Source organism: Eurosta solidaginis, chromosome 4, assembly GCF_040869045.1.
Source record: "Eurosta solidaginis isolate ZX-2024a chromosome 4, ASM4086904v1, whole genome shotgun sequence".
In the NCBI taxonomy this organism is placed as follows: Eukaryota; Metazoa; Arthropoda; class Insecta; order Diptera; family Tephritidae; genus Eurosta; species Eurosta solidaginis.
In genome coordinates, this window is record NC_090322.1 from 73,854,222 (window position 1) to 73,868,997 (window position 14,776).

General features: G+C 35.4%; 1 pseudogene; it reads right to left on the reverse strand.

The window, feature by feature from the left end:
• Positions 1-3,974: 3,974 nt before the first annotated feature.
• LOC137248559 (regulator of nonsense transcripts 1 homolog) lies at positions 3,975-5,804 on the reverse strand (annotated as a pseudogene).
• Positions 5,805-14,776: the final 8,972 nt, after the last annotated feature.

Below are 14,776 nucleotides of genomic sequence, written 5' to 3' on the forward strand. Positions count from 1 at the left end.
AAAAAACTTAAATTTTGAGTTAATCTGTTTACAATAAGACGAGTGATATATGTTTCTATAATTCTTTTATTTTTCCATCAAAAACACAAATTTTATAAAACTGTTAACGGCTACTGCCTGGAAGTATTAACTTATGAATAACACAGGCAATCAATCTTAGGCCAAGTCTAAAGACCCATGTATATTTGGCGTCACATAGTGTAATTAAAAATAAAAAAAATTCAGTCATTTCATTTCTTTTATACATTTCATGAAATTAAAGTTTTAAAATTTACTTATATTGCTTGTTTAATATTTTGATAAATATTAATTATTTTATTATTATTTTTATTTATTTTATTATAAATACTTAAATATAAAATCAAAATGTAAATGTGTAAAAATCCAAACAAATGTTAATAAGCTTTTAAAAGCGCTCCTAACCAAATTCAACACCATTAGGTTAAAACAGAATATATAATTATATCTACCTACATGGTGAATAAAATGAATAAGAACAAAGGCAACACTTAGAGACCAATTGTAAGGTGAGCAATGGTATATTCATATGGCTGAGTAGCTAAAGGTATCTGCATTTACACTGGTATGAATGTTGGATATTCGAGTTCAATGCTCAGCTCCCGAAAAGCTATCTGGTGAAGAAGTGAAATTCATAAGCATATCCTAGTAACCATCGCCTTTTGTAAACCCTACAATTTTTCTCTAATATCAATAACAAAACCATTGTGTAAAGCAATAGAGCAAGTCTCGCTAAAATTACATGCATAAAATCAAAATATAACGAATTTTATATTTTATGATTGGCGTTTAAAAAGATAAGCATTTTAGCATTTTCATCATCTAAGCGCACTCTTCTCTCGTTTGAAATAAGGCCGGCTTGAGAAAAAAGTCTTTCACAGGGAACCGATGTTCCTAAACACCCCAAATTTTCGCGAGCTCTAGGAGATAGATTGGGATACTTGTAATTGTTTTTCTGCCACCATAAAAAAGGGATCAGCTTTTCGTGCAATTACAGTTTCTTCTATATACCTCTGCACTTCAATAATTTCTCTTGAATAAGTTGTGCCTTGCGGTCTCTTTGAAGCAATGTTGGAGTCCAAGCAGCTCCATATGGAATATTCCGATGTATCAGCATCAAATAGATCAACTACTTGGGTTTCCTGAGCAACAGTGCTTAATTCTGCAATGATCTGGTTTTTATAAAATTCTGAGGTTGAAGTATCAGAGAACGCAAAATTTTTGAACCTAGGATCTAAAAATGATGCCAAGCCAAGAGTTTTGCTTTTTTCCAAGTTCGCTAGACGTCTGTTTATTTTTGTTAATAAATTGTAGGCTACTTCTTTTATCTGAATTACGAAACTATTACTTTTTGCCCACTTATTATATAAACTTTTTAGGCCGTTTACAATTGGGATTACCATTGATCCAGTGCAATAGTATTGACCACTTATTTCATTAGTTGCTTGCTCAAAAGGTCTCAATACGGCAACCAAATCTCTTAGCATTGACCATTCATCAGGACTAATGCGAGGTAACTCCTTATCAATAAGAGCGACGGTGCTTTTAACAGCATCTTCGACTTTGATGAATCGTGCAACCATATAAAATACAGAGTTCCATCTCGTATCCACACTTTGAATAAGTCTTAATGGTTTTGTACTGGCATTACGTTGAAAGGTCGTAAATCCTAATGGAGTTGTATTCCAGTTTTAAGGGTGTGTCAGCGGGCGTTCCGCAGGGGTCTGTCCTGGGACCTCTTTTCTTTAGTTTTTTTTTTTTGAATGATGTGTTCCCAGTTTGTAAATATGTTAATGTACACGCATATGCTGATGATATCCAAGTGTACTTGTCTAGTCGGATTGGTCTTGTTGACGATTTATGTTTTAAAGTAAATAGTGATCTGTCAGCTATATCCCAATGGGCAAGTGATAACAATTTATGCCTTAATGCGTCTAAGTCATATGTGTTGCCAATATGTAATAGAGTAGTGCATGTTGAGGATATTCCAGAGCTGTTTATCGGTAATAGTACTCTACAGATTACAAACAAAACTAAAAACTTAGGCTTTGTCGTCAACTCTAGGCTGACCTGCTGTGATCACATTAATGGTACTGTCAGTAAGGTGTATTGTATCTTACGTAGATTGAGAATGTCTGCGTCGTTCACGCCTTTGGAAACTATGCGAAAGTTAGCTAAACAGCTTATTATTCCCCACATAACGTATGCTGAACATGTCTACAGCAAGCTTGATTCAATTTCCGCTCACAAAATTAATGTCCTATTTAATAATGCTACCCGTTATATTTATGGTCTAAAGAAATTCCATCACATATCCCAATGGAGGAACGATATTCTGGGTTGTAGTATTCATGACTACCTTGCTGCTAGAAACTGTATGTTCATATTCAAATTATTAAAATGGAAGTCCCCAAACTATTTGTATGAAAAGTTAAATCCAACAAAATCCGTTAGGGTTCATAATCTGGTTATACCGAAATACAACTACCTGACATCATCCAGACCGTTCTTCATCAACGCTGTGAGGCTCTGGAACAACACCCCAGAGTCTGTTAAATCCGTGCTGAACAGGAATAACTACAAGGAAATTATACATAACTACTTTAAATCGAGTTAATGAGTGCGATTGTATATAACTACTTCCTACTATCGGTCTACACTCTCTGTCTTTTTCGTCTTTTTTTTCTTCTCTTTTCCCATTGATTTTTCTACTTAGATATAAGTTCAATTAAATTTAAGTTTAATGCATTTTATTTAATTTAAATTTATTATGTTAATTAATGTTAGTTGGTGTACTTTTAAAATACTGTTGTCTTACATGTACAACCGCTGTTTGTTGTTAAATAAATAAATAAATATGAAAATAAATAAATATGTGCATCATACATTGGACAGCAATCGAGCAATATATTGGTCAGCTCAAAATTGTCATCTACAAAGCGAGCGCTGACGAGACGTCCAACAATCAGTTGTAACACCGAACTTTAAACCACTCTTAACTTTAAATTTCATTTTTTCTAAGCATTCTTCGTGCAATGCAGGAATTATCGTCCTTGATATTACTTTCCGACTAGGCACTTCATACGCAGGGTTTAGCGCTTTTATAAACGTACGAAATCCTCTGTCTTCAACTATGCTGAACGGCTGCAAATCGCTTATGAAAATCATGGGCATGGCTTCGGCCTTTGCAGAAATCTTTATATTATTTAGAGACGACGTTATTTTTGTTTGATGCAAAGTGGGTCCTGAAAAGATGTTAAATGATCTCAACTCAGATTCTATTTTCTAAATAAAGGAGTTTACCATGTTTTACAACTGCTTCGGTAACTATTTCCAGCTGAATTTCTGGCTGTAAGCACGGCTGAGGGTGCCGTTGTATTACCGCTGTCATTGGCAGTTCGACAGTTGGATGACGGCTTTGCATATGTTTTTTGTTAAATTACTATGGGATGTTTTGTACGAAATATTTTTTTTGCAAATATTACATTTTGCATGCGCTTCATTAATGGGCTCATAAAATTGCCATATTTCACTTCTTTTTTTACTATAGTTTGCTGTCATCTTTCACTCAGTAATAAAACGGATTTTTAATAAATTAATAAAACCAAATTTTCGCAGTCAACGAGATCAAAACATCGTTAATAAAAACAATCGAGTGCTGCCAGAGGTGATTTTCATTCTTCAGGAAGAAATATCGTTATTGGCAAAATGCTGCCAGATGTGATTGTCATTCAAAAGAATCGGATAAAGGAAAATCGCCAATAACTGATATATTTGTAAAATGTTATATTTCGTACTAAACAAGCCACAGTGATTTAAATTGACGAAAATTTTATTTAAATTGAAATTGACGAAGCTATGCCCATAGTTGAAGACAGAGGGTTTCGTACGTTTATAAAAGTGCTAAGCCCTGCGTATGAATTACTTAATCGGCAAAAGATATCAAGGAGGATAATTTAATTAGAAATGGAACTACGATCCATAGCAAATACTTTTAAAGCTCTGCTCATGCGGTCAAAAGATGTGCACTTCCAAATAAAATCAACACCAAACATAGAACATTTAACAGGTGCTCCAGCTGATAATTTAAGCTTCAAGCCCATATCTTCGCCATAATTATCTGACACTTTTATGACATGCCCAATTTCGCTCCATGCCTTATGAAGCTCGCCCACATATGGTAACCTCAGTTCATCGCCATGCATTAGTTTCATGTCCGAATCCCATCTGTGTTTGCGATTCCTTTAACTTTTTATCGTATTATGTTTCTAGGCGCACAAGTGGACCAAAAACTTTCTCGTATTGATAACCATCTTCATAACGCAATAGCACTTGTGATGGTTCAGTATCTATACCTGGCTTCTGAACATCCTGAAATGTTGCATCAATATTTTCCTGCCATAATTTCTCCAATTTGTTTATTTGTGATGCTGATATTTGTCGTGCACGCAACTACTCTTGCGCGATAGGCACCTTAACCAACCACGGCAAAAACGAACTATCAGTTATAATTGGCTTCCATTGTTCTTGATCCCAATTCTTATCTTTCAAAGAGTTTTGCGTTGCACATGGTTGACTAAAATTTAAATTTATTTGTTTAAATAAATACACTTTTTAATATTTACTCCATCAGCTTACCGGCATAACAACACTAACACAGAATCAGCCTCTGCTGGAATGAATCCTAATACAAATACATTACGTACGCCACACGAGTAACATTCTAGTACTGTTTCTCGAAGTGGACATTCAGATGTGCTTTCACATCCATTACAAAACCATTTTTTGCAATTATTGCACATAGCTAGGGCTCGAGGATCGTGAATGTCGCAGTATTTGCATGTGTGTGTTGGTAGTTCCTTCACTGCTAAAACTGATGTATCATCGTCCTCTTCTTCGAATTGCAACTCTGCCAAATTATGTGCTAACGCGTTTATTTTGATCTACCATACGAAATATGAATTCAAAGATAGGTATACAAATTTAAAAAAAGTCCAGAGCAGCACTCGACAGCTAATACACGTCCAAAAATGCTGGGAGGGGTGTTAAAATATACTTCCATCAAGGAATTTGTAAAACAAGTTTAGAATTGTGAGGTTTTTGTTGAAATTTCGATAACTTGGTTTTGCACACATACACACTTATACAGAAAGTGACCCTGCGTGAAAACAATTTTGATCCGAGAAGTTGCTGAACCCACTGCAGGGGAACTCTTCTTAGGAGCGGTCCAAGGCCGCCAATGCATATATATGTTCTGTCATATTTACTATGGATCCCGTCCTTGTTTCAGAGCGACCCGTAAGAATTTTTTGGGCTTTTCAAAATAAGTTTTGATAAAAACAACTTTGAAGGTTCCCACCTCTCCAGACATTTTCGGAGGAGGATTAGCTCTCGAACATTTTTCTAGGCTATAACCACATTTGTATGTAATCAATAGCTTTAATAGTTATAACATAAAACTTACTTGCATAGTGGCACTCCCTCCAATACCGTCGAGTTGTGAGGTTTGCATTTGGGATTGAGAAGGTAACGTGAAATCCCGAAATTCAAATTCGGATTCTTGAGTGTCTGCAGCAATCAAGTCATTCTCCTCAATATCCAGAAACGTTAAAGTTTGCGAATTTGGTCCATAGGCGTCTACGCTCATCGCAAAACTTCAAACTTAAGATTGCGTTGATTATTTTTCAGTTCGATCTTTCGCTTGTCTGTAAAAATTACCCAAACCTCGTGGCTGCTTTTCTAGCCGACTTCACAATGTCGTCGTTCTAGTTGTTGCACAAGTTTGCTTTGTGTCGTTCGCTGTTTCGGAAAGTAAAGCACCCAGATGAGCAGTGATGAACGATATCTCACTATCGATGATTGCATCGCTGCTATTAGTATTAGAATTTCATGCTGAAAGAAAATCGCCAATCGCTATAATCGCTATTGGCGATATTCTGCCAGAGGTGATTGTCATTCAAAAGAATCGAATGAAGGAAAATAGCCAATCACTGATATATTTGGATTGCAATAGCTATAGCTATTAGCGATTTGTCAATAGCGGCGATGCAATCACCAATAGCTAAATATCGTGCCATCATTACCAAAAATTAAAAAAATGCCATAATTCTGTACCAAATATGAAAAGAGGTGAAACATGGTAATTGGATTGGTTTATTGACGCAAAATATAACTTTAGAAACAATTTTGTAAAATGGGTGTGACACCTACCATATTAAGTAGAAGAAAATGAAAAAGTTCTGCAAGGCAAAATCAAAAGCCTTTTCTCCCGGGAGTGGGAGTCGAACTCGCACCCCTACGATAGTTGAAATGGTTGTAAACGCATTCAGCTACGTCATGCCTGTTGTGAAGTCTTTCCCAATTGCCTTAAGATTAAAATATGCATAAGAAGGCAATTGGGAAAGACTTCACAACAGGCATGACGTAGCTGAATGCGTTTACAACCATTTCAACTATCGTAGGGGTGCGAGTTCGACTCCCACTCCCGGGAGAAAAGGCTTTGAAGAGATTTACAAGGTATAATCGAAACAGCTGTCGCCTTGTCCGTCCTGATGTCACGTTGTTTAAATTTTTCCCAAATTATTAAATAAATTATAAAATTAAAAAATTGCTTCAAATAAATGTTTTCATACATTTAAAAAAAAAAAAAAAAAAAAAAAAAAAAAAAAAAAAGCAATATGGGCAATCCCCGATTATTAAAAATCATAAAAATCAAAAGCCCTTGGAATCTTGGCAGCAATATTGTTCGTGGTATGAAATATATAAATAAATTAGCGGTACCCGACAGATGATGTTCTGGGTCACCCTGGTCCACATTTTGGTCGATATCTCGAATATACAACTATACACATTCGCGCCTGAGGGGCTTCGGCATTTCAAGAACGAACATTAGCTGAATTTCTAGGTTTTGAATCCTGATTATTGGAATTTCTGTTATTTACGGTCCGATTATTATTGTTATTGTTGGAAGCATGGACCATGACAACAGCAGATGTAGCGGCTTTGGGAGTTTTCGAGAGAAAAGTTCTTCGAAAGATTTATGGACCTCTACGCGTTGGCGATGGCGAGTACCGAAGAAGATTTAATGATGAGCTGTACGAGCTATACGCAGACATCAACATAGTCCAGCGAATTAAAACGCAGCGGCTGCGCTGGCTAGGCCATGTGAATGAGAGATGATGCTCCGGCCAAGAAAGTGTTTCTATCGGAACCCGCCTATGGAAGCAGAAGTAGAGGGCGGTCCCCACTCCGTTGGAAGGACCAGGTGGAAAACGATTTAAACTCCTTTGGTGTGACCAATTGGCGCCGGTTGACGGAGCGAAGGAGCGACTGGCGCGCCTTACTGGACGGCCATAACCGTTTAGACGGTTAAGCGCCAATTAAGTAAGTAAGTAAGTTGGAACTGCTTATGCCTCTATTGTAATTGCGATTATTTTCTCTGTTATAATTGTTATTTCTGAAATTTGTATTATTGTGTTGCATATTTGCGTTATTGTTAAATCGAAAATTACTATTTTTGTTGTATCTGAAATTACTGTTGCCTCTGGAATTTCCACGGAAATTACTATATCTTATCGGACGTGACCAAAACGCTAACACTTGCCGCTCTTTAACTTCCTGTTATCGCTCTATAATCATTTTTGCTACAACGTTCTTTGAATCTTTGAAGGTTGTTGACGCAAGGATTGACTTCACCATATCTGACCTACTATTTAATCTACAAACGCTAATGGTTTATTCAACCGCCATATCATGGGCTTTTGCCTGCGTCATACCTTCAATGTTTGACACCGCTCTAACGAATCAGAAAGTTCTTCTACCTGCTTGGAAAATTCTGAAAAATTGTTATTGGTTACTCTTAAGGCTGCAATTTTTCCCGCGACAACTCTCGAGCTGTCTGGCCTAATTTTACTACATAGCGCTTCTTTAATTTGGTTGACTGATTCTATATGCGATGGTAGGGCTTCGCGAGCTTTGCCTTCGAGCTTGGATTTTAAAAATGCGATGAAAGTAGGAGTTAAAGTTTCGTTAGAGAATACTTCTATTAATTCAACTTTATTTATAAATGAGCCAAGTGATAACGGGTCTCTACTGTAATTTTCTCGCATGATCAAGGCACAAGTACTAATAAACGATTTTTTCTCCTCGATTGTGGCCATGATTGTAACGTTAAGAATCGGAGTTAGAATAGAAAAACTAGAATTTGGAATTAAAGGTTGATCAGCAAATCTTAAAAAGTCTGCACTCAGGGATAATTTATTATGTTCACTTGTTTAGGTATCAGTTGAAGATGCAATTGAAGCTGAATCGGAATCTGAATTATTGGAATCTAAATCTTGCTCTGAATTTTTGGGATTTGAACCTGGATGTGAATTTTTAGAAACTACCTTCCCGTTTCTTAGGTCCATACGTGTTGAAACGAACAGACGAAGTTTTAAAAATTTTATTGGAGCAAGATATGTGGAAATTATTTTTGAAGATTGAATAGAAATTGAGTTTAAAGGAAATTGAATTTGAACGAGTTGAGTTGAGCTCAAAAGAAAATAACGAAAGTATTTTTAAAGGAAATTTATGAAAATATTTTAAAAGAAATTTGTGAAAGTATGTATTTTTGAAAGCTTTTAGATTTTATAATTATACAATTGGTTAGCGAATACTTAATGCAAAAAAACTTTAGTCAGCGAATTTTATTGAAATAGTGAAGTTGGTGATTAGTTAATGAAAAGGAGGATTCAAAAATATTTACTTTACGGTTTTGTTGTCCGCAAATCCAAACTCAATGATTAGAATTACCTGAAAATTTTTCATGCAAAACGGTTCCTACTTCCCGATATTCAATTGCAATTTAAAAGAAGTTAAATGTAGTTTATGAATATATTTATTACAATGTAAGAATATTTAATTGTACAGAAAGTTGGAAAATAAATTTCGAATTTGAAATTTATGACAAAAATTATAATTTTTAATTGAATTTTTATTATCTAAATGCAAAAATTAAAGAATGGCAAATAATTTCATGTAAGGCCTGAAACGGGCGCACCGCTTTTATCAAAATTGTATGGTTTTATTTTTATAGATACGGGCGCACCGCATCTTTTCAAACTTGTAATATAATGTCCTCGGACAGATATATTTTTAAATGTTTTTTGTAGACTTTTTGTAAGCTTTGTATTTTTTTTTTTTTTTGATTTTTAAACTTTTGTAACTTTCTTTGTCTGTATATGTATTTTTTTAATTATAAATTTTTTTTTCGTAAATTTTAAGTGGGTTTTTTCTTTAATTCCCACGCCTGTTCGGAGGCTTGCCTCCTTCCGGGCACTCACCGCATTTACAGGGCTTCGGCCCACGGTCGCCATATCGAGGATCCATTTTATGGATCCGCCAAAAATGTCCTGCACGCACTCACTCGCACTGAACCAGGCGCACACGCCTTTTCTAAACTTTTATTTTTCTTCCTAGTTCTTCTTTACTAAATAATTAAATATTTGTTTAGTTTTTAAGTACAGTTGGTTTATTTAAACTTTGGTTCTTTCTACACGTTTAGTTATTACAGTTGTGCACTTAGTTTTTAGTTTTTACTTTTAACTTAGTTTTTAATGCTACTTTGAATCTTTTAGTTTCTAATTCTATAGTAAAACTTTATTTGTTCACAAAAATGCGGTTACTGTTTTACAATTTTTTTCAGTTACATATTCCGTATGTAACTTTTGGTTGTGAGTTTAATTTTTTGCGAGTGATGCGCTTACCGGTATTCTTCAAACTGCCCAAAACTGCCGCTAACGCAACTCTGTAGTTAGGCACCTTTTTCCTTACGTTGCTTAGCAACGAAATTAATGATGGCATCGAGCAACGGCAGTTTCAATCAATCAGAAACTCTCCGCGTTGCTCGACTCTAACATTTTTAGTGATGCCAAGTGCATCTGATGCATGGTTGCATCTTGCACTTTTCCAAAGAGGGAGTTGCTAAAATTTAATTTAATGCAATTTACTATGGCACTACAAGAGTTTTGCACATTGTATGTTTTTGAAACCACTTCTTTTAGTATTTCACTTATATATTTAGAGAGTTTGTAGCACGAAACGTTAACGGACGACGATATCGGACGGAGAGTTGTACTCTCTTTACGTATTTTTGGCAGTCCATATAGTCTGGGTGCTGTAGCCGCCGTGCACATCAATTGTGATTTCTGTCGGAAGTCGATATTTTTATGCTTGTAAATCTCGTTGACGATTCTGTTGTTTTTCCTTAGTAGTTTTTGTGTTGGGTCTTCCCTAATAGTTTTGTAAGTATTTTTTTCGTTAAGTCGTTCTTCCACTTTATGTGTGCAGTCCCCTATGCAGATTATCACGGATTTGTTTCCTTTATCAGCGTTCGTAATAAATAAGGAATTCTTGTGTTTTTTAATAAATTTTCTCGCGTTTTCAAACCACTTTAGTATAACTTTCTCATTCTGACCATTTTTGATTTTGTTTTTAAAAGTGTTAATTCGTGTAGTGATTGCAGCATCAGATGTGATACGAGTAATATGTGTTTGTGTCGCGCTCTTGAGTTTCTCACATATTTTCGTTATTAAAGTTCAAATTTTCCATAAAAATACTAACATAGGGGCACTACATTTGTTTACGGAACAACATTTGTTATTTTATTAAAATGTCTTACCGCAAAAATCCATCAAGAAAAGCTGTTTCTCCAACAACTCCCTAAACGCCATCAATTACATTTGATAAAATTGAGAAGAAGATGGAAGAGGAAAGAAAAAGCATTATTGAAGAGCTGACTGCAGTTATGAAGACAACGGAGGAAAGAGTAATGCAAGAGCAAAGGAAAAAAATTGTTAAAGAGCTTACTGTAGTAGTGAAGAGTACCGAGGAAAGGCTGATGCAAAGATTTGGTGAGTTATTTGAAGCGTAACATAGTGGAGATGCAGAAGAGAGTAACTGAAGTTGAGAGCACATTTGCCGATATTGTCATCTTCATAGCGATATAGCCGCTATTCGCGCTCAACTCGGTGAAATCGAAAGCAGCGCAGTCGCTACCGACATAATGATAAACGGCATCCCACAAGCTGTTGATGAAAATGTGTCGGATATTTTTGCAAAAATCTGCAGTCGTGTGCAATGCAAAGCACCCCCACTGCGCGATGCGTTCCGCATGAAAAATGTTAAAAGCAAACTGCAAAAGGGTAACAACAATATTCACCAATTGTAGTGAAATTCCTCTCTGCATATGAACGTACCAAACTACTAAGAGCAACAGCTAGTTTTGCAAGACAAATAAGAGGTCACTTGCACTATCGGACATTGACCAACCGGGTTATGGCAGTGTTTACCTACATGAAAGCTTGCCTAAGATGCTAAGAGAAGTTATGACTTATGCTTGTGAACTTAGAAAAAAAAAGAAATTGTTCTCCGTGTTCTCAATTCAAGATTTTTGTACGCTTAAAACGCAATGAAGAGCCGAAATTTGTATGCACCAAAACTGATGAGGATTCTCTTATGAGCAGCGCAACTTGATGTTCTTTTTATTTTTATTTATATTGTTACAAACATATTTACCTGCAATGCTCAAAATGCATTTGTTTATGTTTCCTTTATTGTTAGCATTTACTTGTTATTTTTTACGTAGGTTAATTATACATACCTTCTCTATTTCAGGCTTTGCTATATTTCAATTTCTATCACCCTTCTATTATTCCTTTTCTTATAATACAGTGATTTCAGATTTATACTTTTACGGCCCGGTTCTTAGCGTTACCGGTAAAATAGTACCCAGAACATTATGTAACCGAAAATCGTAACCAGTTGTTTTATTCGCGATTCTGGCCAAAGTGGTAACGCTGTCATCACCGAAAAACTCAGCAGTGTCTGTGGAGAAATTTGAAAGGTAGTTTTCTTCGCTTTCACGGTTGCCACTTTGGTCCATTTGGACCAAAAATGGTCCCTTCCAACCCCATTTGGTCCACTGGTCCCTTTTCTTCAATTTTGGTCCTTTTTAGGCAGTAGCCATGATTGGTACTTTTCTTTCTTTTTCACTCAGGTAAAAATTCACAATATTGCCCAAAAATTCGCCACACTTTCGTTAGCCCCCATATAACTTTGAATTTACTTCAATGGGACTCTCACCATAAAAAATTGCTCAGTCAATAAAATGTTCAATTTTGGTCCTTTTTAGGCAGTAGCCAGGATTGGTACTTTTCTTTCTTTTTCACTCAGGTAAAAATTCACAATATTGCCCAAAAATTCGCCTCACTTTCGTTAGCCCCCAAATAATTTTGAATTTACTTCAATGGAACTCTCACCATAAAAAATTGCTCAGTCAATAAAATGTACCGAACAATAACATTTCACCTAGGATATAATTTATGCCTGGCATTAAAAAGAAAAGTGTTGCCAAACACATTGTCGTTAATTGTTAATGAAATAACCTAATCAAAAAAAACTCTTGTTTTATAGTACTATTAATAACTGCTAGATATTTCGATCGGTTATACAACACTATGTAAAATATATGAAAATAAAAATTGCTTCTCGCCTAGCATAGCTTATAGCGAGCACTCTGCGGTGAGCCCAAAACTTTCAAAATTTATACAAAGAAATTCTATGCATTTCTTCTCGTTTGGCACGTTGATATTTAAATCTTTCTCACCCAGCTCAATGAATTCAAGGAATTCCAGGACTATTGTGGTGTTAAGCCACGCAAGGTAATTGAAAACTAAGTATGTTGGCATAAGAAATATTTTAACTCGAAGACAGAAGGAAGCAAATGCAAAAGGGATTTGATTTCGGAAGAAATGTTTTGTATAAAATTATTCCCGTAGGTGCTAGAAGAACCCCTGAGGCCTGTGATCAAAACTCACACTTACTGTATCTAGGCTCCAATATGAAGTTTAAACGTTAAGGAAAAAAGTCAGCATCTATAAAAATAGCACTAACAAAATTGCGCTAGTTGAAAAATGAATATTGCGCAGTGATGCAATGAGTTGAGCTGGTCTTGCAACTAAAATATATGTATTATAAATACAATGGAAAATAAACGCTTCTGGTGCGAGTTTTTCGACTTGTACTGTGAATTACCAGCACTGTGGAAAATAAAAAGTGGTTTTTTATACAATTAGTGCCTTTTTTATACAATTAAAACACATGTTTCATTAGTTGCGCTACATTAAAAATGAATATTGCGTAGTGTTTTTGAGCCGTGTATGTCAAAATTTTCATTTGCACAAATTCCGTCGTTTTGTATTTGCGCATGGCTTTTGTCATGTATGGGCCGTCTTACTAAAACCTAACTGCACTATAAATTTTATTTCAATCCAATCAACAACATAATGCTAGAACCAAGAGCTTTGTGACCAAAAATATGTTCACAACGTTTGGTTGGTGAAAGACATAGACTTATCCTATGTCAAAATATAGTACCATTTTTGGTTGCATGCATATATTTGTGTTTGTTCAGCTTGAATTAAAGGAAAGTCTTCACCTTGTTTATTAAAATTTTATATGAAAACATCCTAAAATTTTGTACTTTATACTAATAAAATAAAACAAAAATTTGGTCCTTTTTTTCGATGAATTTTGGTCCCAAATGAAAACATGGTGTTGCAACTGTGTTCGCTTTACCGAAAACGTCTCACTTGTAGATACGAGGTTAACGAATAAACGAGACGATGTATATATGTATATTATGCATAAGTTTCTACATAGGTATATTGTAATTTACTCTGTGAAAGTACATAATGTAAACCAGTGGCGGATCGAGGGGGGGGGGGGGTTCCGGTCCGGACCCCCCACCCCCTATTAGGAAAATAAGAGATTTTTTTTTTATTTTTATCGGCTCCTAAATTCCAAATTTTGTTACGGAACGAAAAAATGTCACATGAGCAAAACAAAAAAATAAAATAGAATAAATATTTTTGCTTTAAAATTGAAGAACTTTATTAATTATTATTACATTCCATTTAAAAGTAAAGAGGCTACATTCAAACATTAGTAAATTTTCGAGGTTTTTTGAAAAATTCTGCTAGAATTTCGTCCTCGGTAAGTTTAATATGGGTATGGATATTTAAAGAAGCAAGACCATTCAGTCGTTCCTGTCCCATCGTATTTCTCAGGTAATTTTTGATCCTCCTTAAAGTCGAAAATGATCGTTCTGGAGTTGCTGTAGTTACAGGTAGTACTGCCAAGATTCGCAAAATTTTATCGACATTCTTGAATGACTTGCTATTGATGACCTGAAAAATATCGTCAGATTGGTGTTTGCACAATTTTGTCTTGATCCGAGAAAAGGGACCTACTAGGCATCAAAAACTCGATTGTTGGATCATGATTTATTACGCAAGTTCTTTTACTGAATAATCAAGAGGCGCAATCATACATAAATACATAGAAAAGATTCTTTACATGGGTTTGAATGGTACATCAACACTTTCCAGAGTGTGCCGTGTAAGATTTCGCTTTTGCCTAGTAGGTGCCTTTCTCAGATCGCGTCATATATAAACTTTTTTACATGTAGATTTTTGATCGAAAAACACTCACCAGAAAGGCTTGTTAACTAGCTTCCCCAGCTTCGCATCAACTACTCCAGCACTTTTCACACCAAAAGCTATGCGGTATTTACAATATCCACCATCATTCTTGGCAGAATATGATAGCCAGCTGAACTCTTCTAACCATTTTGTTTGGAAAGACAAATTTTTCACCCCTGATTTTGGAAATTTGAATGTGGCCGTTGGTAACCATGTTTCATCGATCACTTTAAGTA